This window comes from Tachyglossus aculeatus, chromosome 17 (genome assembly GCF_015852505.1).
Source record: "Tachyglossus aculeatus isolate mTacAcu1 chromosome 17, mTacAcu1.pri, whole genome shotgun sequence".
NCBI classification, from domain to species: Eukaryota; Metazoa; Chordata; class Mammalia; order Monotremata; family Tachyglossidae; genus Tachyglossus; species Tachyglossus aculeatus.
Genome location: NC_052082.1, coordinates 53057069 through 53081778, shown reverse-complemented (window position 1 = coordinate 53081778; position 24710 = coordinate 53057069). Strand labels below are relative to the sequence as shown.

The following is a 24710-nucleotide window of genomic DNA, read 5'->3' as shown; positions in this document are numbered from 1 at the left end:
TTGCCCGAGTGACAGCAGAGCTGATTAGAACCCAGGACCTTCCAACTCCCAGGCCCATGCTCTAACCACTAGGCCTTGCAGCTTCTCCTCTTCACGTCCCACTTTGGCTCCACAGGGTGAGGTGAATAAGGAGGGACCATGAGTCAAAATTAGGGATTTGGACAAGACCCTGGCCTCCAGCAGGGAAGCCAGGCTGGGCCCATTACGCTCAGTACTTTGCACACAGTAAGTGCTTAATAAATACGATTGAATGAATGAATGAGTGAATGAATGTCCTCAACTCGGAGAGGAGAGAACTAAGGGAAAGGCTGCGAGAGAAGCTGGAAATCTCTGCCCTCTGCTCAGGGATTCATCCCTCCCATGCACTTGCCTCAGGTTCCCTGGGGTTTCTTTCTGCCACCCCTCAACCCACCTGAAGATAAGATACCAAGCCAAAGAGCGGCACCCATCCCTCACCAGTAATACTAATACTAATGGTATTTGTTAAGTGCTTAGTATGTACCAAGCACTGGTCTGAGTTCTGGGGTAGATATAAACTAATCAGGTTGGACAAAGTCCCTGTCCCACATGGGGCTCACAGTCTTCATTCTCATTTTACAGATGAAGTAACTGAGGCACAGAGAAGTAAAGTAACACCTGTCAGTAGGCCACGCTGCTTCCCGGTGCTCCAAAATGTCCCAAGGAGAGTCCCTGATTCTGAGTCGGCCTGGAATGGGGGAGGGAGGAAGAGCAGGAGCTTTGTTGTAACACAGCAACTGCTCCTCCCCCCAAACACCAGAGTCCAGGCCACAACCTCCTGGAGAAAGGAGCTGCTGCCAGCCACACCACAGCTCAGAGCCCAGGGACCGCCCGCCTCCCGGTGACTCGACCCCGGCGGCTCGTCCCGTCAAGGAAGCCGTTTGTGCCGGGAAGTGACCTGAAGGCCGAGGGGAAGGTCAGAGATATGAAGCCCGTTGTTGGGTGGGGACCGTCTCTGAATGTCGCCGACTTGTACTTCCCAAGCGCTTAGTACAGTGCTCTGCACACAGTAAGCGCTCGATAAATACGATTGAATGAATGAATGACGGGGAGTGGGGTCTTGGGTGTGATTCATCCCACAGAGGTTTGGCAGGGTTGAAGGACTCTCTTGGTTTCTAAGAATTTCCCCTCCCATGACAAGGGGAGTAGTGTGGCCTAGTGGATAGAGCCCGGGCCTGGGAGTTAGAAGGACCCTGGATCTAATCCCTGCCCGGCTACTTGTCAGCTGTGTGACTTTGGGCAAGTCACTTAACTTCTCTGAGTCTCAGTTACCTCCTCTGTAAAATGAGGATTAAGACTGTGAGCCCCACATGGGACAACCTGATGACCTAGTTTCTATCCCAGCGCTTAGAACAGTGCTCGGCATATTGTAAGTGCTTAACAAATACCATAGTTATTATTATTATTATTAAGTGCTGGGGAAGGTGCAAGATAATCAGGTTGGACACAGTCTCTGTCCCACTTGGGGCTCACATTCTAGGAGGGAGCAGGACTCAATCCCCATTTTACAGTTGATGATGATGATGATGATGATGGCATTTGTTAAGTGCTTACTATGTGCAAAGCACTGTTCTAAGCACTGGGGGGATGCAGGGTGATCAGGTGGTCCCACGGGGGGCTCACAGTCTTCATCCCCATTTGACAGATGAGGGAACTGAGGCTCAGAGAAGTTAAATGACTTGCTCAAAGTCACACAGCTGACAAGTGGCGGAGCCGGGATTAGAACCCATGATCCGACTCCCAAGCCTGGGCTCTTTCCACGGAGCCACGCTGCTTCGATAAGATGCCCAGAGGGCTCTTCGAGAAAGGAAGGAGGTAACGCAATTGCACCAGTCCCGCTTCCGGAGTGCTCCGAGCAACGTCCAAGCCAGGCCTCAGAACACTGTCCCACCATCCTGACAGCTTGTCAAACTCCTTCAGCATTGAAAACTAGGATCAAGAGAGAAGAGATGGGGCTGGGGACACTGAGGATTTCAAATCGGGGCCTTCTTTCCCCTCATCCCCCTCTCCATCCCCCTTATCTTACCTCCTTCCCTTCCCCACAGCACCTGTATATATGTATATATGTTTGTACATATTTACTACTCTATTTATTTATTTATTTTTACTTGTACATATCTATTCTATATATTTTATTTTGTTAGTATGTTTGGTTTTGTTCTCTGTCTCCCCCTTTTAGACTGTGAGCCCACTGTTGGGTAGGGACTGTCTCTGTATGTTGCCAACTTATACTTCCCAAGCGCTTAGTCCAGCGCTCTGCACCCAGTAAGCGCTCAATAAATACGATTGATTGATTGATTGATTGATCGGGCGGCCTGGGGCATGTCCAGAAGTCCAGCCCGGCTGGCACCCACCATCCTTCTAGACTGCGAGCCCACTGTTGGGTAGGGACTGTCTCTAGATGTTGCCAACTTGTACTTCCCAAGCGGTTAGTCCAGTGCTCTGCGCACAGTAATTGCTCAATAAGTACGATTGATTGATTGATTGATTGATCGGGCGGCCTGGGGCACATCCAGAAGTCCAGCCCGGCTGGCACCCACCATCCTTCTAGACTGCGAGCCCACTGTTGGGTAGGGACTGTCTCTAGATGTTGCCAACTTGTACTTCCCAACTGCTTAGTACAGTGCTCTGTGCACAGTAAGCGCTCAATAAATACGATTGATTGATTGATTGATTGATCTCCCTTGAGCAGGATGTGGTACCCAGGCTCCCCACCCCTTCAAATTTGGTTGGGCAATGCCCCCTAGTGGCGTTATCTGGAGTTACAGCCGCCCCACCCTTCCTCCTCCTCGGCCCTGCGGTGGGTGGTTCTGGCGGAGCCATCATCATCAATCGTATTTATTGAGCGCTTACTGTGTGCAGAGCACCAGTGTGAGAGATGCCCCCATCAGCGTGGGATGGACTCCGCCTTGCTGGGAGGCGGGGGTGTCCTGTCAGCTCTGGGCCAGAGAGGGAGGCCCTGAAGCCCCCACACCGGGCTGACAACACTGAGTTGTCAAGGTTGTCAGCTGCATATAGGTCAGTGTTGCCACCAGTATCATAATAATGGCATTTGTTAAGCGCTTACTACGTAGAAAGCACTGTTCTAAGCGCCGCGGCGGTTACAAGGCGATCAGGTTACAAGGCCCTACTGAGAGCTCACCTCCTCCAGGAGGCCTTCCCAGACCGAGCCCCTTCCTTCCTCTCCCCCTCGTCCCCCTCTCCAATCAATCAATCAATCAATCGTATTTATTGAACGCTTACTGGGTGCAGAGCACTGTACTAAGCGCTTGGGAAGTACAAGTTGGCAACATATAGAGACAGTCCCTACCCAACAGTGGGCTCACCATCTTACCTCCCTCCCCTCCCCACAGCACCTGTATATATGTATATATGTTTGTACATATTTATTACTCTATTTATTTTACTTGTACATATCTATTCTATTTATTTTATTTTGTTAGTATGTTTGGTTTTGTTCTCTGTCTCCCCCTTGTAGACTGTGAGCCCGCTGTTGGGTGGGGACCGTCTCTATATGTTGCCAACTTGGACTTCCCAAGCACTTAGTACAGTGCTCTGCACACAGTAAGTGCTCAATAAATACGATTGACTGATTGATCAGGTTGTCCCACATGACGCTCACAGTTTTAATCCGCATTTCACAGATGAGGGAACTGAGGCACCGAGAAGTTAAGTGACTTGCCCAAAGTCACACAGCTGACAATTGGCAGAGCCAGGATTTGAACCTATGATCTCTGACTCCAAAGCCCGGGCTCTTTCCATCGAGCCATGCTGTATATATGTTTGTACAGATTTATTACTCTATTTTACTTGTACATATTTACTATTCTATTTATTTTATTTTGTTACTATGTTTGGTTTTGTTGTCTGTCTCCCCCTTCTAGACTGTGAGCCCGTTGTTGGGTGGGGACCGTCTCTATACATTGCCAACTTGTACTTCCCAAGCGCTAAGTACAGTGCTGTGCACACAGGAAGCGCTCAATAAATACTATTGAATGAGTGAGTTGTGTACCCGGGAAGACGAAACAGGGTGACTGGGAGACATCTATCTTGCTTCTGTGCTCTGGCAGCAGACACCGCAGTCTCCAGTCCAATCCCTTTCCCATCCAGGGGCCGATTCAGCTTTGGCCTGATCCAATGTCTTCCTTTGTCTAGTGGAGTCTGGGCAGATCCGGGACCGAACTGGACTTCTGGACTCACAGAGCTGGAAGTGTTAGCATCTCTCTGTGAGATTCCTGGGAGTCAGAGGATCTGGGTTCTAATGGTGGCTCTGCCAACTGCTTGCTGTGTGACCTTGGGCCAGCCTCTTCACTTTTCTGTGCCTCAGTTTCCTCAACTGTAAAATAGGGATTAAATAGCTATTCTCCCTCCCTCCTACTTAGACTGTGAGCCCCACACACGACAAGGATTGTGGTCAACCTGATTAACTTGTATCTACCCCAGTGCTTGGCACACAGTAGGTGCTTAGCAAGTATCATAATAATAATAATAATGATAATAAAGGATTGGCAGCAGCACAGAGTCGGGGGAAACGGCCAGGACTCCAGGGGCAGGGGCTGAAGCTTATATCGCAAAACCCAGGGTGGCCTTCATTCCAAGGGAACACTTTAAGCTTGTGTACTCTCCCAAGAGCTTAGTACAGTACTCTGCGTATAGTAAGTTCTCAATAAATACCACTGATCGACTGAGTCACCCCTTTCCAACTGGATCTGGAGCGTGAAAGCGGCCAGGGTGCCCATTTAGTTAATTCCCCATCATCACCATTCTCAGTGGTTTTTATTGAGCACTTACTATTTGCAGAGAGTATGCATTCATTCCACTGTATTTATCTAGCGCTTACTGTATGCAGAACACTGTACTAAGCGCTTGGAAACTCTAAGCCCTGTGAGAGTACAACAGAGTTGGCGGACACACTGCCAGCTCACAGCAAGTTTACAGTCTAGAGGAGGAGGCGGATGGCATCCCCAAGGACCCACCAAAAAACATCCAGGCCAGGCCTGAGATGAAACCTGCTTTGATGGGGAGGCCTTCTCAGCCCTAGAGCAAGGTCTCCTCCCCCTTTTCCTCCTCCTTTCTCTTCCTTCTGGCAGGATCCTGGGCAAGAGGAATCTGTGCTAACAGCATTACTAGGAAATGCCTGTCATTCCTTCCCCTAGCCCTGGGGCTCCTATGGGGAGGCAGTCAGACTCCCAAAAACTGACATAATACTATGCAGCTGCTCTAAACCCAGCCTGGGCCTCCCTATCCCTCTGCTAAACCTTGTTCCCCTAAGAAAGGGGCCTGACATGGGCTTTTTGGCTCAGCTCCTTCCGGGGGAGAGAAAATCACATGGGCTGGATGTGGAAACAGCTGATTCGTCCCCTGAGGTCACCCACTTTCCGGCAATCAGCTGTTACTGGGGCTAAAGGCAGGAAGTTTCCTTAAAGGGCCAGCATCCACACCCCAAACTTCCCTGGCCCTCTCTAGGTCTGGCTGGAGGGGCATCCGCTTTCCTCTTCCCCATTCCTTCTAAAGCTGCAACCATCCAAACCCATCCCCTAGGAGGGCCGAGTGGGAGAAGCTTGGGAAAGGGAGGCTCTCAGGTATGGGGGATGGAGTGCACCCCACTCCCCTAAATCCCTGCAGCTGAATCCCCACCCGTCAGGCGCAGAGAACCGGACAGGCCCCTCAACTGTCCAAACAATTTTCACTGGGGCTACTGGAAGGGAGAGGGATTCAGCTATTCCCGGGGACCCCCGGCCCCGCAGCTGACTCTGGTGCTGCCAAGATCATTCATTCAATCGTCTTTATTAAGCGCTTACTGTGTGCGGAGCACTGTACTAAGCGCTTGGGAAGTCCAAGTTGGCAACATATAGAGACGGTCCCCACCCAACAGCGGGCTCACAGTCTAGAAGGGGGAGACAGGCAACAAAACCAAACATATTAACAAAATAGAATAAATATGTACAAGTAAAATAGAGGAAGAAATATGCACAAACATATATACAGGTGCTGTGGGGAGGGGAAGGAGGGGGCTCAAGATGAGGGGAATCACCCCGTTTTCCAGCAGAGCCTCTGAGAAGCTTCCTCCTGTTCCCAACTCTCTTTGTGTTTTTTTTTTAAACTCTAGTGTTCCGTATAGAGAAGCAGCATGGATCAGCGGAAAGAGCCCGGGCTTTGGAGTCAGAGGTCATGGGTTCAAATCCCAGCTCCACCACTTGTCAGCTGTGTGACTTTGGGCAAGTCACTTCACTTCTCTGTGCTTCAGTTCCCTCACCTGTAAAATGGGGATGAAGACTGTGAGCCCCACATGGGACAACCTGACCACCTTGTAATCAATCAATCGTATTTATTGAGCACTTACTGTGTGCAGAGCACTGTACTAAGCGCTTGGGAAGTATAAGTTGGCAACATATAAGACAGTCCCTACCCAACAGTGGGCTCACAGCCTAAAAGGGGGAGACAGAGAACAAAACCAAACATACTAACAAAATAAAATAGAATAGATATGTACAAGTAAAATAAATAAATGGAGTAATAAATATGTACAAACATATATACATATATTCAGGTGCTGTGGGGAAGGGAAGGAGGTAAGATGGGGATGGAGAGGAAGGAAGGGGCTCAGTCTGAGAAGGCCACCTGGAGGAGGTGAGCTCTCAGTAGGGCCTTGAAGGGAGGAAGAGAGTTAGCTTGTAACCTCCCCCAGCGCTTAGAAAAGTGCTTTGCACAGAGTAAGCGCCTAATAAATGCCATGATCATCATCATCCGCATCTGCCCCTTTAAGTAACCGGTAAAGTCACGGCTCGGGGGAACTTTTGCGGAGTCATTGGGTTCAGCTGGGTTTGCCCATCCCTCCCCCAACCTCTCCGGCCTCTGATTGGGCAAAGAGGAAGAAACCATCTCCTCAGTGGTCCAAAAATTGGCGAGGCTGTTGGTCAGAGGCAGCACTTTTTAAAGAGGCAGTGAGCGGCTGAGGCTTGGATTCCGGCTCAGTGCCCCAAGCCTGAGAGCCCTTCCCTCATTCGTCAAGCATTCACTCATTCAATCGTATTTATTGAGCAATTACTGTGTGCAGAGCACTGGACTAAGCGCTCGGGAAGTACAAGTTGGCAACATATAGAGACAGTCCCTACCCAACAGGGGGCTCACAGTCTAAATAAATAGCGTAATAAATATGTACAAACATATATACATGTATACAGCACGCTCCTGGGGGCTGGTTTAAGGGAAATCTGCTGTTTTTCCATCACCCCTATAGCAGGTCGGCGAATGTCCCGCATAAAGCCTCATTTGGAGCTTTCCATCATTTTGTGGAGGGAAGAGTCTCCTGGGATGTGAAGGGAGGTAGGAGATGGAAAAGCTCAGGAGAAGAGGCCCCAATTAGATATTTCGTTGGAGGGGAGGGCCATCCTATCCTGAAGAGGCCCCAATTAGATATTTCGTTGGAGGGGAGGGCCATCCAATCCTGAAGAGGCCCCAGTTAGATATTTCGTTGGAGGGGAGGGCCATCCAATCCTGAAGAGGCCCCAGTTAGATATTTCATTGGAGGGGAGGGCCATCCTATCCTCTCCTGGCCTGTGCTCTTCCCATCACCACCTCCCCAGCATGACTCTTTTGCCACCAGCCAGACAGGTAGGGGCTTTGGGGAGATATAGACTTTAGTCGATCGATGGCATTTATCGAGCATTTACTATGGGCAGACCACTTTATTAAGCACCTGGGAAAGGACCATATAATAGGTGTGATCCCTGCCCCAAAGAAACTTACAGTTTACAGGGGGGAGATTGTAGCTCCCCCAAAATCCTGTCTCTCCTCATCCTCTACCCCAGTATCTCCCTGAGCAGCGCATCTGAGGCAGCTGCGGGGGACTGATAAACTGGACCGGAAGGCAGCATTCTTTGGTTGCAAGGGGGCAACAAAACCCGCGTCCCTAAGCCCTAAGAGAACATCCTTCTGCGGTAGAGATGAAAACGCCAACCCCTTCGAAGCTGAGAAGGGTGTTGCTCTCGCAATCCTTTCCAATTGCTACGGTCAGCCTCCCTATCTCCGCTTGGCAAGAAGGCCCCATTCTAGAGAAGAGTCAGCATAAAGATTGCACCAAGGCTGCCCCACCCCCAGAGCCACAGACAGGATCGAAATGGGTGTTTGGAGCTGTGACGGGGGCAGCAGCCCTGAGCTGAGTGTTGGCAGTTTCCAGATCGTTTCACACTTCATCCTACCCTGGGAACATTCAGCACCGGGGAATAACACCATCAGCGTTATCTTCCAAGCAGGAGAATGATGAGATAATAAGGTCTCCCGGTAAATATCCCTTTCTTTGGCTCCAGGCCTCCTGCTCCCTCCATCCCGCTGCTCTAGTCTCCATATTCATTCAATCGTATTTATTGAGCGCTTACTGTGTGCAGAGTACTGTGTGTGTACTAAGCGCTTGGGAAGTACAAGTTGGCAACATATAGAGACGGTCCTCACCCAACGGTGGGCTCACAGTCTAGAAGACTGTTCGGCCTCAAGAACAGGCACATTCATCATCATCATCATCATCATCATCAATCGTATTTATTGAGCGCTTACTATGTGCAGAGCACTGTACTAAGCGCTTGGGAAGTACAAATTGGTAACATATAGAGACAGTCCTTACCCAACAGTGGGCTCATAGTCTAAAAGGGGGAGACAGAGACCAAACATACTAACAAAATAAAATAAATAGAATAGATATGTACAAATAAATTAGAGTAAAAAAATATGTACAAACATATATACATATATACAGGTGCTGTGGGGAAGGGAGGGAGGCAAGATGGGGGGATGGAGAGGGGGACGAGGGGGAGAGGAAGGAAGGGGCTCGGTCTGGGAAGGCCTCCTGGAGGAGGTGAGCTCTCAGCAGGGCCTTGAAGGGAGGAAGAGAGCTAGCTTCTCTTCAGCAGGCAAAGCCAGCCCTTCTCCAGTGGGTCTGCCTGTCGCTTAATAAATCCCCCACCCGAGAGTAGGTCAAGCCCACCGACATACCCTGGTATCGCAAGGGCAGACCAAGGACCAGTTATATTGAAGACATAAATCTGCCCAGGGCGGTCTCCTCCAGATAGGGATGGTGGCCAATCTCGTGACCTTGACCATCCTCCAGTCTCATTCATTCATTCAATCGTATTTATTGAGCGCTTACTGTGTGCAGAGCACTGTACTAAGCACTTGGAAAGTCCAAGTTGGCAACATATAGAGACGGTCCCTACCCAACAGCGGGCTCACAGTCTATAAGTCTCATGTCAGGCCTGACCCCACCTTAGCCTCTGCAGCTCCCTCTGCCCCGTCCGGGGCGGGCGAGAATCAGTCACTGTCCTAACGGCCCCACCCTGGAGTCCAGCAATCAATCAATCAATTGTATTTATTGAGCACTTACTGTATGCAGAGCACTGTACTGAGCGCTTGGGAAGTACAAGTTGGCAACATAGAGAGACAGTCCCTACCCAACAGTGGGCTCACAGTCTAGAAGGGCGAGAGAGAACAAAACCAAACATACTAACAAAATAAAATAAATAGAATAGATAGGTGCAAGTAAAATCAGTCAATCATATTTATTGAGCGCTTACTCTGTGCAGAGCACTGTACTAAGCGCTTGGGAAGTACAAGCAGGCAACATATAGAGACAGTCCCTACCCAACAGTGGGCTCACAGTCTAGAAGGGGGAGAGAGAACAAAACCAAACATACTAACAAAATAAAATAAATAGAATTGATAGGTGCAAGTAAAATCAATCAATCGTATTTATTGAGCGCTTACTGTGTGCAGAGCACTGTACTATGGGAAGTACAAGTTGGCAACATATAGGGACAGTCCCTACCCAACAGTGGGCTCACAGTCTAAATAAATAGAGAGTAATAAATGTGTACAAACATATATACATGTAGACAGCACGCTCCTGGGGGCCGGTTTAAGGGAAACCGGCTGTTTTTCCCGGCGGGGCGGGGCGGGGCTCGGGCCCTTTAAGGACTTCCCCGGGCTGGGTTCCGGGCTCAGTTTAAAAATGCCAACTCACAGAGCGCGATGGGTGCCGGGAATTGTAGTGTGGAGCGGGGGACTACGCGGCCCAGGATGCTTCGCGGCGCCGCCTCCAGCCCCTCCGATTGGCTCTGCGTGGCGCTAATCAGGGAGGGCGGGCCCCGGGGGCGGTGCCCCGGCCGCCTATTGGCCCGCCGGCGGGCGGGCGGGCGGGGATTGGCGGAGGGCGGCGCTACCGGGTGCCGGCGTCACGGCGCCGCCAGCTGATCGCAGCCCGGAGCCGGTGTGTGCGGGGCGGTGCCGGGCCGTGCCGTGCCGTGCCGGGCTGTGCGGGGCCGCTGCGGCGGACACCGGCTCGCTGGGCGACGGGAGCGGACAAGCCGGGCCCGCTCCCTCCCTCCCTCCCTCCCCCGCCACCAGGTGGGTGTGAGCCCCGGGGGCGGGAGGGAGGAGGAGGGCGAAGGAGAAGCCCAGCTGGCTGCCACACCCCGTACTCGGCGGAGAGGGGTCGGGCTGCAGTTCCCGGCAGGGGCCCGGCGACAGCGTTGGGGGCACCGGCGGGAGGGGGGGGGGGGGCGGTGGCACTGCGGGCAGGGGGCGGGGGGCTCGGGGCCAACGTGACCCTCCCTTCTTCTCCTCTCCCCTCTTCTCCTCTCCCCTCTTCTCCTCTCCCCTCTTCTCCTCTCCCCTCTTCTCCTCTCCCCTCTTCTCCTCTCCCCTCTTCTCCTCTCCCCTCCTCTCCCCTCTCCCCTTCCCTCCCCTCTTCTCCTCTCCTCTCCCCTCCTCTCCCCTTCCCTCCCCTCTTCTCCTCTCCTCTCCCCTCCCCTCCCCTCCCCTCCCCTCCCCTCCCCTCCCCTCCCCTCCCCCTCTTCTCCTCTCCCCTCCCCCTCTTCTCCTCTCCCCTTCCCCTCTCCTCCTCTCCCCTTCCCTCTCCTCCTCTCCCCTTCCCTCTCCTCCTCTCCCCTTCCCTGTCCTGTCCCCGGCTCCTTCCCCGCCGGCTGCGTTATATAAGGGGCGGGGGGCGTTATGCAACCCGCAGGTTAAGGTTTCATCGCGGGGGCTGGAAACCCTCCCCACCCCCCGACCCTTGGCAGGACCGGGCGGTTCGGGCCCGGGGAAGGTCACCCCTGCCCCTCCTCACTGCCCCCGGCCCGGCCCTGCCCGGGTTAGTCATGGCCGGACTCCCCCCGCCCCCCTTTTCCTCCGCCTCGCTGCCCGGGGCGGGGGGCACCGTGCCCCCTTCCTCCGTCTCCTTCCCCTCCTCCGCCGGGGCTCCGGTGGCAGGGCCGGCCTGGGGGTGGGCCCCTGGCCGGGGGAGGAAGCCGGGGCCCGCCCCCAACGGGCCTGCGGGGGACGGGCGGGGGGCCGGCGGAGGGGGCCGGGAGGGGCAAGGGTGCAGGCCCCGGGGTTTGGGGGGGGGGGGGCGTCCCTGCTGCAGGGCCGCGGCTTTTCCTGCTGATTCATGCGTTGGAGCTGGGGGCGACGGGGGGGGGGGAGGGGAGGGGGGGTGGGGCGGGGCCTGGGACTTGGAACAAAGTTCAGCCCCGGAGGGGCCGGCACACGGCCCGGAATTCAGACCAGATGGACCCGGAATGCACCAGCGGAATGCCTGGCATCTGGGACGCCCGGAGAGCCCGACCGGGGCCCAACCGCCCAACCACCGGGCTCACCCCCGGGGGAGAGGCCGCCCCGGCTGGGGACCGCCCCGTCCCCGCCTCCGGGGGCCCCCCCGGGATGGAAAGCAGGGCCCCACCCTTCAGCAGCCGGAAGGTGGGGGCCGGGGCTGGGGGATGCCCAGCCTCAGGGGAGGGGGAGGGAGGGGCTGGGCAGGGGCCAGGCTCAGCTGGGGGTGGGGGGCTGCCATAACCCTTGGCAGAATCAATCAATCAATCGTATTTATTGAGCGCTTACTGGGTGCAGAGCACTGGACTGAGCGCTTGGGAAGTCCAAGTTGGCAACATATAGAGACAGTCCCTACCCAACAGTGGGCTCACAGTCTAAAAGGGGGAGACAGAAAGCACCCAGGCCGACCCCTACCCCCCAGAGACGAGGGCAGGAGCGAGAACACACGCCTAAAGGCCGGGGAGGGGGGGGGTCAGACCCAGTTCTGCTGCTCCTAGAACACCCCCCGGGCCAGGGAGGGGGTTGTATAGCGCTCTGCACGCAGTAATGCGTTCAAATACAACTGGTTGATGGGGCGGAGGGGGCTCGGAAAGGTCCCCCTGAGTGGGGCGGCCTGGGCTCTGACCGGCTTTTCTCTTTTCCCCTTCGCCCCCCCGCCCCGTCCAGGTGACCCTGTGCGCCGGCCTGGGCCTGGCTGAGTCACAGCAGTTCTTCAGTGGCAAGCTTTAAGTCCTGTCCCAGCTAAAGCTGCCAGTTGAAGAACTGTTGAACTCAGCCCCTGTCTGCCACGAGGAGGAGGAGGAGGAGGACGGGAACGGCTCCTACTGCCCGGAAGGTGATTTTGGAGTGGGGGTGGGTGGGTGCGTGGGGGCCGTGGTGGCTGTTAGGAGGCAGTGAGGGGGTGATGACTAAGAAGTAGGGGACAACCCAAGGAGGGTGGAGACTTGGTGGATCACTGTTACTTCAGTGCCTCCCTCGGCTGAGGTCAGGGATGGGTCACTGTAACTTCAGTGTGGCCCTCCGCTGAGGTCAGGGTGTGCGGAGCGCCCCGTCCTCATGGGCTCCGAACCATGGACTGCTTGCTGGGGGGGGTGGGGAGGGAGGCAAGGATACCCAGCCTCTCTCTTCTAGGCGTGGGGTTGGGAAGCGGGTGCCTCTCCGGACTGGCTTCCTCCCCTGGGGGAGGTGGCCGGGGTCCAGGGAAGGGGCTTTCTGATGGGCTAAGTGGGTCCAGAACTGGAGACTGGGGGGGGACTGCCCCTCTGGGGCAGGTTACCGGAGGGGCAGAGATGAACTCCCTCAGGTCTTTGGGGGAAGAGTAGAGGACGGCCAAATCCACCTCCCCTCTCTTCTTTCTACCCAACCCTTACCCACTTTGGGGCAGACCGTTCTGTCTGTCAGTTTCTCTCCTTCCCTGGGCCCTCCTGCCCTCCCTAAAGCTGAGATGCAACCCTCAGGGCACTGGGACCGGGCCCCCACTCTGCCCCTGTTTCCTTCTTTCCCTTGCCTGCTGAAGGGTTGGGAGGGGAATTAACGAGCTCAGCTCTAGGAAAGTTGCTCTGCAATCGAGTGTCCCCTCTGTAAATGGCACTGGGGGTGGGGAGCAGAGGGGAGAGGGCGAGTTCCCATTCTAGATCAGGAGCGAAGCCTGAGGGCACAGGAGAGGAAACCCCAGCCGAAGGAAGCCCTTACCTCATCAGACCTCTGTGTCCCCTTCCTCTCTCCTCCACCCCTGGAGGGTGGGAGTTGGGGAAGGGGGGGGGGGAAATGAAGATCCTAGAGCAAAAAAGCAGTTGGACAACTTACACCCCCCCCCACGACTATCTGCTGCCATGCCCCCTCCCCATCTTGTGACCCCAAACTGGCACCGTCTGTTGCTGGGTATCCTTGGCCTGCTCTTGTCTGATCAGAATGTATTCTCCCCCTGCCCCCTCTGAATCTATCTCTGTCCTTTCTCTCACACTCTCTTCCTCCCCCTCTCCTTTCAAGCACCCCACCACTTTCCACCTACTTCTTGGGACCCCAGGAGCAGGGCCAGCATGAAGAACGCATGCTGCTTTTTCAGTCTTGAACCCTGGAGGGAGCGGGGTGGGGGTGGGGGTGGGAGGGAATGGTAGAGGTGGTAGAGACATGGAGGAGCAGGTGGCCCCACCCCCACCCAGCTGCAAGGTCCGTCCCTCCTGCTGCCCTAGGGTGCGGCTGCCGGGAAGGTCACCGGTTGGAGTGTGTCCACAGAAAGGGGGTGGGGGGGAGAGATCAGCCCTGGGCTGCTGCTATACCCAGCGAGTCACTGTCTGCCACCCGATCCAACTCTGAGGTAGGTGGTATGGTTGATCTGGGGCCCTCCCAGCTTTGCCTTCTGCTCCTTTCCATATTAAGGAGCCAAGAGAAGTAAAGTCTAGGGGCTGCAGGACCCTCCCTCTGTTCCCAGGAGATGGGGAGAGTGCAGTGCTCTCCATCTCTCCAATAAAAAGATCAATCTCAAACTCTTGCTGGCCCGTTCTGTGAACCTAACCTAGGGGGAGGGCAGGGTGTGGTGGCAGGCGTCTGCCAGCCCGAGACAGGCTTCAGCCCTCTGGCTCAGCTCCTCCTGGTGCGCTCGCAGTATCCTCGGGCCTGGGGAGTGGGGGAAATGCATCAGGCCGGGGGGCTGCTCTCCTTGGGATCTGGAGTGGGATGGAGCAGGCCTGGAGGAGTCCCGGCGTGGCTCCCGTAGAGGCTGGGGCAGGATGGACGAGGCCCCGGGGGAGTCCCGGGGCTGCTCTGTGCGGGTGAATCTGGATGGAACGTGAGCGGCGGGATGGGCCTTGGAGGAGGTCGGGGAGAGATTAGGGATAGGAGGTGTTTTCAGGCTGGAAAGCACCTGGCCCCTGTCAAGCCCACGACCAGTTTCCTTCCTGCCCCAATTCAGCTACCGTGAAAGGCTGGGGATGGGGTGGACCAGCTGGACTCAGCCCCAGGCAGAGGAATCGTCGCAAGCGGAGCAGCGCGGGGAGTGGCTCCGCGGGCAGGGCATGGTGGCAGGGCATCTGGTCCCACCTCGGGCCCCGGTTGAGGTTGAGGGTGTGGCTACTGACAATCTCTTATCTCAGGATGTGAAGTGAAGACTTCCCATTCAGTCATTCAATCGTATTTATTGAGGGCTCTGTGTGCAAAGCACTACTGAGCACGGGGGAGAGTGCGATATAACAATCGACAGACACATTCCCTGCCCACAATGAGCTATCACGTTGACTCAGTTTCTCCACCCCTCCCCACAGTCAATGGTTGCTCCTCTTCCCCCTAACTTCCCTGGGTGGTCCCTGCAACAATTTCCCCTTGGAGATCGGGTTAGTCTTTGGATGGGAGGAAGTGTCTGCCTATAACCCCGAAGTGGGAGGGAAAGATCCTCACTTGCCCCGCTACTGCTGGTGTTGGCCAAAGGACCATCCTCCTCCTCTAATTCCCTGGATTGGACACTATCTAAAGCCCCTAGTTTAGTGCCCCCAGCTCTTCTGTGAATCCAAAAAGCGGCTGTCTACATCCTGCCTCCTCTAAACACGGACAAAATGGCACCTCAGCACCTTTGAGAGGAATAGTTCAGCGGGGACGGGCCTGCAATCAACCAACAGTATCGGTCAAGCATCTACTGTGTGCAGAGCAGTGTAGTAGGTGCTTGGTACAACAGAGCTGACAGACATGATCCCTGCTCTGAAGGAGCTTTCAGTCAAGCATGAGAGTCTGGGCTTCAGTCAGGGCTGTTTGAGGAAGATTCCTCAGAGCACTTCTGTACATATCCATAACTTACATTAATGTCTGTCTCTCCCTCTAGACTGTGAGCTTGTTGTGGATAGGAAATGTCTACCAACTCTGTTGTTCTCTTCCAACTGTTCAGTTTAGTGCTCTGCACATAGTAAGTGCTCAAAAAATACGATTGATTGATTGAAAGGGGAGGCCTGGATCTGCTTCTGAGACTGAGGAAGGGGCGACAGCACAGACAACCATGCAGTTTATGCCCCTTGGAGGTGGTGAGGTCCTGGGGTGGGCTGATAGCCAGGGAGGCTGTGCTGAGGGAGGGCATTGCTCTCTGGGAGTTGCCCCAGATGGGAGGGGTCCAGTAGAGAAAGGGGGACACTCTGGGTTGCTTTCATGGGACTGTGTCTGACCTTATTTTATCTTGACTCTACCTCAGTGCTTGGTACACGAAAAGCACTTAACCGATATCACAAATATTACTATGGGCAGAGAGATTGGGCTTTTTAGTTTGGAGAAGTCCCCCCTGGACCCACAAGGCTGGGAGTGGAATAATGATAGTTGTAGTATTACCAGCTTACTTTGGGCCACGCATTTAAACACCAAAGTGGGTACAAGGTAATCAGTCCCTGTCTCCCATGGGGTTCACAGCCTAGGGAGGGAGAGCCAAGAGGTATTTAATCCCCGTTTTACAGATGAGGAAACTGAAGTGCAGTGTGAATCCCAAAGTCACACGGCAGGTACATGGTGGAGCTGGGATTAGAACCCAGATCCTCTGATCCCCAGGCTAAAGAGGTGGGAGAGAGGTGACGGAAGCAAGGCCTAGGTATTCCCCGGGCCCGAGGCAGGGCAGGATTGCCTCTTCCCCACTACTTCTCGCTTCTTCCTCCCCTCCAGTTCTCCCCGTCCCCATACCCCTAGAGCTCCTCTTTGGCCCCCTGCAGTTCCCCCCACCCTGACCCCCAACACCTCCACAGCACCTACCCGAAGATGTGAGGTCTCCTTCCAGCCTCGCTGCCCCTCCCTGGCAGTGAACTCGGCGAGTTCCTGGCAAAGGGCGAACGGCGAGGCAACACCTACAAAGGGGAATGTCAATCAATGGGGACAGCAGGGCAATGCGGAGATCACCCGGCTCGCCGGCAAATCCCCGGCCTTTAGCTCTGCCCCGCATGCTCCTCCTTGCACCATTCTGAACGGAACAACGGCCTCTGCCTCTACAGACCAAGTGCCTGTACAGAAACTCCTTGTTTTCCAGGATCGAGCCTCTAAAGCTCCGGCCCTGTTGTCCCCTGGGTCGACGCTCTCGGGCTAGTCCCCCAAAGCGGCAGCGCTCGGCTCAGAGGTGCCCACGCGCTTTCTTTTTGGAGGCACAGCAGCCGTCTGGTCACCCGTGCGGGGCAGGGTAGTACCGTGGATTTGGAAGTCCTGAGGGTGAGGGCAGTTCCCCCTGAAATTCCGGGGGTCATTCCCGTTTTCTAACCCTGGAGTCGGTTCCGTGGGAGGGGTGGTTCCATCGTTACCAACATCCGCGGCGGCAACGGTCATGGAGAATCGACTGATATTTATTGAGCACCTACCTGTGCAGAACACTGTACTAAGTGCTTGTATAATAGGCAAGTTTACTGTCCAGAGGGGGAATAATGGTATTTGTTAAGCGCTTACCGTGTGCCAAGCACTGTATTAAGCACTGGGGTAGATGCAAGATAATCAGGTCCCACGTACGGCTGACGGCCTAAGTAGGAGGGCGAACAGGTAATAATAATAATAATAATAATAATCAATCGTATCAATCGTATTTATTGAGCGCTTACTATGTGCAGAGCACTGTACTAAGCGCTTGGGAAGTACAAATTGGCAACACAATAATAATAATAATATAATAATATTAATATTATTATTATTAATAATATTAATAATATAATAATAATAATAATAATAATGGTATTTAAGCGCTTACTATGTGCAAAGCACTGTTCTAAGTGCTGGGGTAGATACAAGGTAATCAGATTGTCCCACAAGGGGCTCACAGTCTTCATCCCCATTTTCCAGATGAGGGAACTGAGGCCCAGAGAAGTGAAGTGACGTGCCCAAAGTCACACAGCTGACAAGTGGCGGAGCTGGGATTTGAATCCACGGCCTCTGGCTCCAAAGCCCGGGTCCATTCCACTGAGCCACGCTGCTTCCCCTTTTAGTGAATCCCCATTTTGCAGATGGAGGACCTGAGGCACAGAGAGGGGAAGTGACTTGCCCAAGGTCACACGGCAGACAAATGGTGGAGTCAGAATTAGAACCCAGGTCCTGTGGCTCGCAGGCTCGTGTTCTTTCCACTAAGCCACGCTGCTAAGGACTAGGCGCCCTATGGAAGCAGCTTGAATCACGATTTTTACCACGGAGTTGCTTACCATCAAGAGAGGAGGACGAGCTGACATAAGTGGATGTGTTGCCGACTTGTACTTCCCAAGCGCTTAGGACAGTGCTCTGCACACAGTAAGCGCTCAATACGATTGATTGATTAAGAAAGAACTTGAAAATATGTGTCAATAGTAAACACAAGTGGATAAATCCCGTCTTACCTCCTTCCCTTCCCCACAGCACCTGTATATACATATACATGGTTGTACATATTTATTACTCTATTTATTTTACTTGTACATATCTATCCTATTTATTTTATTTTGTTAGTATGTTTGGTTTTGTTCTCTGTCTCCCCCTTTTAGACTGTGAGCCCACTGTTGGGTAGGGACTGTCTCTAGATGTTGCCAATTTGTACTTCCCAAGCGCTTAGTCCAGTGCTCTGCACATAGTAAGCGCTCAATATATACGATTGATGATGATGATAAATGCGCTGACAACAAATAGACCAACACCTAATCATTCCAAGACTGCTGAGGGAGATGGGATGCCGGGGAAAGTGGGGACCAAGTGAGGGAGCCCCCCAGGGAAGGGATCTTTTTAAAAAGGACTTTGAAGGAGGGGAGAGATGGTGAAACTGAGCTGGGAGGGCCTTACAGGTGCTGGATTCTCGGTGGGAAGCAAGTTAAAAATAGCCTCCCGTTCCTGCTCTCTGTTCAAGACTGCAGAGAATAAAGGGAACTCCGGGCTCCTTTTTCTGACCCTGGCTGAGGGGTGCAGAGGCGGCCTGGCTTCCCAAGTCTGGCCACAGTCAGGAATGGGATCCAGGGGCTAAATCCTCTGCGGTTCCCTTCCCTAAACTAGGAGGGTCTCGTTCTCTGATCCCAGGGAGGGCTCTTGGACTCACCGTCTGCGCTCCTCTTGGTGTGGTCTCTGGAGCCCACCCTCCTCAATCAATCAATCAATCAAATTTATTGAGCACCTACTGTAAGCAGAGCACTGTACTGAGCGCTGGGGAGAGTACGGGCTTTGGAGTCAGAGGTCATGGGTTCAAACCCCGGCTCTGCCAATTCTCAGCTGTGTGACTTTGGGCAAGTCACTTAACTTCTCTGTACCTCAGTTACCTCCTGTAAAATGGGGATTAAGACTGTGAGCCCCACGTGGGACAACCTGATCACCTTGTAACCTCCCCAGCGCTTAGAACAGTGCTTTGCACATAGTAAGCGCTTAATAAATGCCATTATTATTATTACGGTATAATGATAAAACAGACATATTCCCTGCCCACAACGAGCATACAGTCTAGCGGGGAAGACATGTCAGTATAAATAACTAAATTATGGAGATATACATAGATGCTGTGGGGCTGGAGGGGGTGGTGAATAGAAAGGAGCAAATCAGGGCAATGCCGAAGGGAGTGGGAGAAAAGGAAATGAGGGCTGGGTCTGGGAAGGCCTCTTGGAAGAGATGTGCCTTCAATAGGGCTTTGAAGGTGGGGAGAATAATTGTCTGTCAGATATGAAGCTTATGTTGCCAATTTGTACTTCCCAAGCGCTTAGTGCAGTGCTCTGCACACAGTAAGCGCTCAATAAATACGATTGATGATGATGATGATGAGGGGGTTCCAGGCCAGAGGCATGACATGGTCACTGCCATGCAGCCCCTGCCCCACCCAAACCATCAGAATGTGGGGCCCGTGCCGGACTGCCCACCCCCAGGGAGACCGTATCTGCTGTTATAATGCAAGTTCTCCGGGTATACAGAGTTATCCTAGAGGTTTGAAGATGACGATACTGTTGAAGAAATTTTATCAGCAGAAACCAAAAGGTACCTGCCGAAAAGGGCAGCAAGGGGCCCCCTTGGGAACAAGGGGCTTGGTGAATCTCCCTAATTTATTTTAGCGTCTGTCTCCCCTGCTAGCCCGTAAGATCTTCAAGGACGGGGATCACATCTACTAATTCTATTATACTCTCCCCAGCGCTGAGGACGGTGCTTTGCACACAGCAGATGCTCAGAAAACACTACTGATTGAGTCCTGTTTGGAGGCTGAGTGAAGCCAGATCAAAATGACCCCTACCCAGATGGACTCATGCTAGACTAGGCGAGAGGCCTAGTAAGTACATAGTAAGCGCTCAATAAATACGATTGATGATAGGCCTCCCACCCACCCCTTTCTCCATTTAAGGTCTCTAAGAATAGGAAGACATGTTGTTCCAGCCCTAGCCCTTAGCACAAGGGCTAACAGGACTACAAACTCTTCCCTGCTAGACCGTAAGCTTTTTGAGAGTGGGGATTGTGTCTACTTGTTTCTTGTTGTTTTTTGGTATTTGTGGGGCACTTACTATGTCCAAGCACTGTACTAAGCACTGGGGTTGATACGAGATAATGAGTAATAAGGCTGGACACAATCCCTGTCCCACCTGGAGCTCAAACTCTTAAGTAGAAGGGAATAGGCTTTAATTCCCATTTTACAAATGAGGTAACTAAGGTACAGAGAAGTGAAGTGACTTGCCCAAAATCACAGAGCAGACAAGTGGTGGAGCCGGGATTAGAGCCCAATCCTTCTGACTCCCAGGCTTGTCTTCTATCCATTAGGCCACACTGCTTCCCAAGCTGCTTTATTCTATGTCCCAAGTACAGAGAGTAAGCCCTCAATAAATCCCACTGATTGATTGACAGTTCAGGAGGATATGCCCGGATGCTCTCCAACAGTGCAGAACAACGTGTCTCCCCACCCACCCCATCCTCTCTCCCCTTCCCCTGGTCACCATCCAGCTCTCAGAACAGTGTTCAGCATGTTGTAAGCGCTTAACAGATACCATTGTTATTATTAGTGAGTTCTGGCTCTGGCCAGTCAGCCTTTGGTAAGGCTGGTTCGACTGGGAGGCCACTGTCTACCTCATCATCATCATCATCAATTGTATTTATTGAGCGCTTACTGCGTGCAGAGCACTGTACTAAGCGCTTGGGAAGTCCAAGTTGGCAACATATAGAGACAGTCCCTACCCAACAGTGGGCTCACAGTCTAGAAGAGGGAGACAGCGGCCCCCGTAGTGATTGCCACACGTCGGCTCTCCCCACTGTCCCAGGGAGGGCGTGGGCCGTCCGGGACCCGTCCCCGTCTCCAGGTGGGGAAACGGGTCGGGCTGCTCCGGCCTCTGGGGATTGGAGGTGGCAGAGGAGGCAGAGATGGGTCCCGGGACTGTTGCCATGACGAGGAGGGTGGGACCCTGAGGCTGCACCGATCGGAGTGGGAAGCGGGGAGCTGGGGCGGGGCCGAGCCTGGAGAAAGTTACACGGGATTCCGAGGCCCCGGGCGTGAGGACGGGGTGGGTCACCCCCGGGAGCGGGTCCCCCCATGGCGCTGCCCGGGCTTTTGGTGGCCGGGGTCTCCTTCGCTGCATTCCAGTGTCTGCACCGGGGTCTGGAGCTGCTGCCCCGCCCGACCCCGGCTCCACTGGACGTGGAGAAACCTGTGTGCCTCACTGGGGCACAGCCTGCTCGCCGGCTCCGGGGCGCTGCTAGGGGGCGGGGACCAGGGGGACCCGCGGGCCAGGGCACGGGAGGGCAAGGGACCGGGTGGAAGGGGAGGGGGCCCCGGCAGGAGGGAGAGAGAGAGGGCTCCCAGGGCGTTGAGGCAGCAGGGCCGGGGACCTCCTGCCCTTGTGTCCCCCCTGCTCCAGCCTGTCCTGGTGCCCGCAGATGGCCACGGACCCGGTCCAGGGTCACCCTCCGGCGGCGCTCGTCCTGGTCTCCACGTCCTTTGGTGGGGGGGCGGAAGACCCCGGGTGGAGGGAGACCCCAGGCGGCAGGCACGGGTGGGACTCGGGGGGTCTCCAACCGGACACACGCCCCGCCCCCATCTCCCTGGGGCCCAGGGGGAAATCGAGGCACGTGAAGGGAAGCAGGGCCCAACCCGTGCTTGGAGCGTCACCTCTGTGGAGGGAGCCTGGGCCCTTGGCTGGGATGGGGGAGGTGGGGGTCTCCCTGACGCACCCTCCCGCCCCTGGGGCCCCGCAAGGTATTTTCCCGCAGACTGGACGGACCTGCTGAGGAACCAGACCCTGCGCCACACCTGGGAGCTGCTGGGCCACCACGCCGCCGTGAGTGAGGGCAGGGCGGGCACCCCTGCCTCTCACCACTGTGCCCCGGGGATGGAGGGGGTGGTCCGCCTCAGGACGGGGGCTCGGCCCAATAGCTGGGGGAGGACTCGGCCTCAGGGATGGGGGGACTCAAGGTCCAGGGACGGGGGAGAGCGGCCTCCATTCCTGGATGCCAGCCAAGGCTCTCCAAGTCCCTGCTCCAGCCACAGGATCAGGGCCCGGCTGCCATCCGGCTGATTAGCGGCCCGGGCTGCTTCATTGATTCCTTCAGATGGTTGAGGATGGAGGGTGAGGGGGTGGGGAGTGGGTGGGTGGTGCGGGGAGGATGTCCCGCCAGCAGGGCTCTGGGATTGGGGACAGAGAGGAGGGTCCGTGGGGCACAGAAAGAGGAACAGACAGGAAAAGGGGGGCAGAGTCTGAAGCGGGTGGAGAGGTGGGGATTAGAGAGGGCCAGGGTGAACGGAGGAAGAGGATGGTCATAAGGTTGGGGGCCCTGAGGCAGGAGGCCAGGACGAAGAAGCCTGGGGAAACACAACTGGGGAATGACAGACAGAGAGCCGGCAGAAGGCACGGACCAGGGAGCGGAGACGGGGAGACGCAGGGACTGAAAGAAAGAAAGAATCGGGAGAGCTGGAGACCGAGGCGGAGCTGGCGTAGTAGAGAGACACCGAGAGAGAGGGAGATTGTCAGAGACAGAGAGAAACCAGGGCTGAAAGAGACAGACCAAAAGAAAGAAAATGAAATGGGGAGAATGAAGAAGAAAGGAAGGGACAGATAATGAGAAAGAGAGGATGAGAGACCGTGTCAGTGACAGAGGAGAAGAAAATAGAAAAGCAGAGAATGGGAGAAAGATTGGGTGAAGGAGCAATGGGGAAGGAAAGAAACTCTAGCGGCCAGGGGAAGGAGATGTCAAGAGACAGTCAGACAATCAGACAGAAACCAAGACAAAAAGACCCATAAAAAGACAAATATCTGATCAAGAGGGAAGGTACAAAGAGAAAAATAGTGACATGGATATACAGACACAGGTGAAGAGAAGCAGAAACCAAGGGAAAGATGTGTAGAGACAACATAAAGAGGCAGAGACAAAGTGAGTCTGAGAGAAAAAGAACTCAGAAGGATAGAGAAATGCGGAGAGAGACTGGAAGAGAAGAGTCAGAGATGGTCGTGGGGAAAGAATGATGAAGAGGGAGCAAGGAAGAAAGGTGGGCGAGGAGAATAGGTAAAAGAGATGGACAGATATGGGAGGACACAGAGACAGATGGAGAGAATCAGAAAAAAGAGACAAAGAATGATGGCTAGAATAAGAGATGGATGGAGAGGGAGAGAGAAAATAAACCTCTCGGAAATAGAGGTAGAGAGAAAGAAAAAAAGTCCTGTTCTCCCTCCTACTAAGACTGTGAGTCCCCAGTGGGAGAGCTTGACCTGATTACCTCTTATCTATCCCATTGCTTAGGCCATGCTGCCAGAAGCAATGTGGTACAGCCCTGGGAGTCAGAAGGACCTGGGTTCTAATCCTGGCTCCACCACTTGTCCACTCTGTGACCTTGGGCAGTCATTTCACTTCTCTGTGCCTCAGTTACCTCATCTGTAAAATGAGGATTAAGACTGGGATCCCCATGTGGGGTATGGGTTGTGTCCAACCTCATTAGGTTGTATCTACCCCATTGCCTAGTACAGTGCCTGGCACATAGTAACCACTTAACAAATACCACAATTACTATTATTACAGTGCTTGGCAAATAGTAATCGCTTAACAAATACCACAATTTTTTATTATACTTGTTATTGCTATTATTAGGAGGCGAGGCACAGGGGAGTTTTTAAAAATTAAATGAAGCGTGCACCTCGCCAGCCAGTGTTCCCAGGGCATCAGGACTCTGGAGTCCAGACGTCTGCCTCGGACTCAAGCGCTTAGTACAGTGCTCTGCACACAGTAAGCGCTCAATAAATACGATTGATTGATTGATTGTGCCCGATGCTGCGGAGCAAAGTTAGGACAAGTTGGGAGAGTGGAAGACTGCAGGAGAATGGGAATAATAATAGTGGTAACTGTTAAGTGCTTCCTATAAGCCAACCACTGTACTAAGCAATGGGGAAGATACAAGATAATCAGGCCCTACGTGGGGCTCACAGTTTAAGCAGGAGGGAGAACAGGCAGCGAAACCCCATTTTGCATCTGAGGGAACCAAGGTATAGCAAAGTGATTGTTCATTCATTCATTCAATCATATTTATTGAGCACTTACTGTGTGCGGAGCACTGTAGTACGCACTTGGGAAGTACAAGTTGGCAACATATGGAGACGATCCCGACCTAACAGCGGGCTCACGGTCTAGAAGGGGGAGACAGACAACAAAAAACAAAACATGTGGACAGGTGTCAAGTCACCAGAATAAATAAAAATAAAGCTAGATACACATTAACAAAATAAATACAACAGTAAATATGTACAAGTAAAATAAATAGAGTAATAAATCTGTACAAACATATATACATATATACAGGTGCTGTCGGGAGGGGAAGGAGGTAGGGTGGGGGGATGGAAAGGAGGAGAGGAAAAAAGGGGCTCAGTCTGGGAAAGCGCTTAAGCGCTTACTATGTGTCAGGCACTGTACTAAGCGCTGGATACAAGCAAGTGAAGTGACTTGTCCAAGGTCACACAGCAGGTAAGTGGTTTAGGCAGGATTAGAACCCAGGTCCTCTGATTCCCGGGCCAATGCTCTTTCCTCTAGGCCTCACAGCTCCAGATCCCCATGCCCGGACGGGAGGAGCCTGAACACTGCCCCTTCCAATAACTGTCTTAGTGCCTTATTTAGTGCTGCAAATTTGGACTGTTTAATTAGCAATTTACTGTGTATCTAACTCATTCTTATTGACCTATGTAACTGTTTTCCTCCACTCAGAT

The 24710-nt window shown here is 53.7% G+C and overlaps 1 protein-coding gene across 1 annotated transcript in view; it reads right to left on the bottom strand.

Annotated features, from left to right (window-relative positions):
• Nucleotides 1-24068, bottom strand: part of WDR81 (WD repeat domain 81) — a 37627-nt gene extending 13559 nt beyond the window's left edge. Inside the window, exons 1-2 of the mRNA XM_038759081.1 lie at nt 24052-24068; nt 16333-16424 (exon numbers count right to left, since the gene is read on the bottom strand). The gene's annotated coding sequence lies outside the window, so the exon portion shown is untranslated. The remainder of the gene's footprint in view (nt 1-16332; nt 16425-24051) is intronic.
• Nucleotides 24069-24710: the final 642 nt, after the last annotated feature.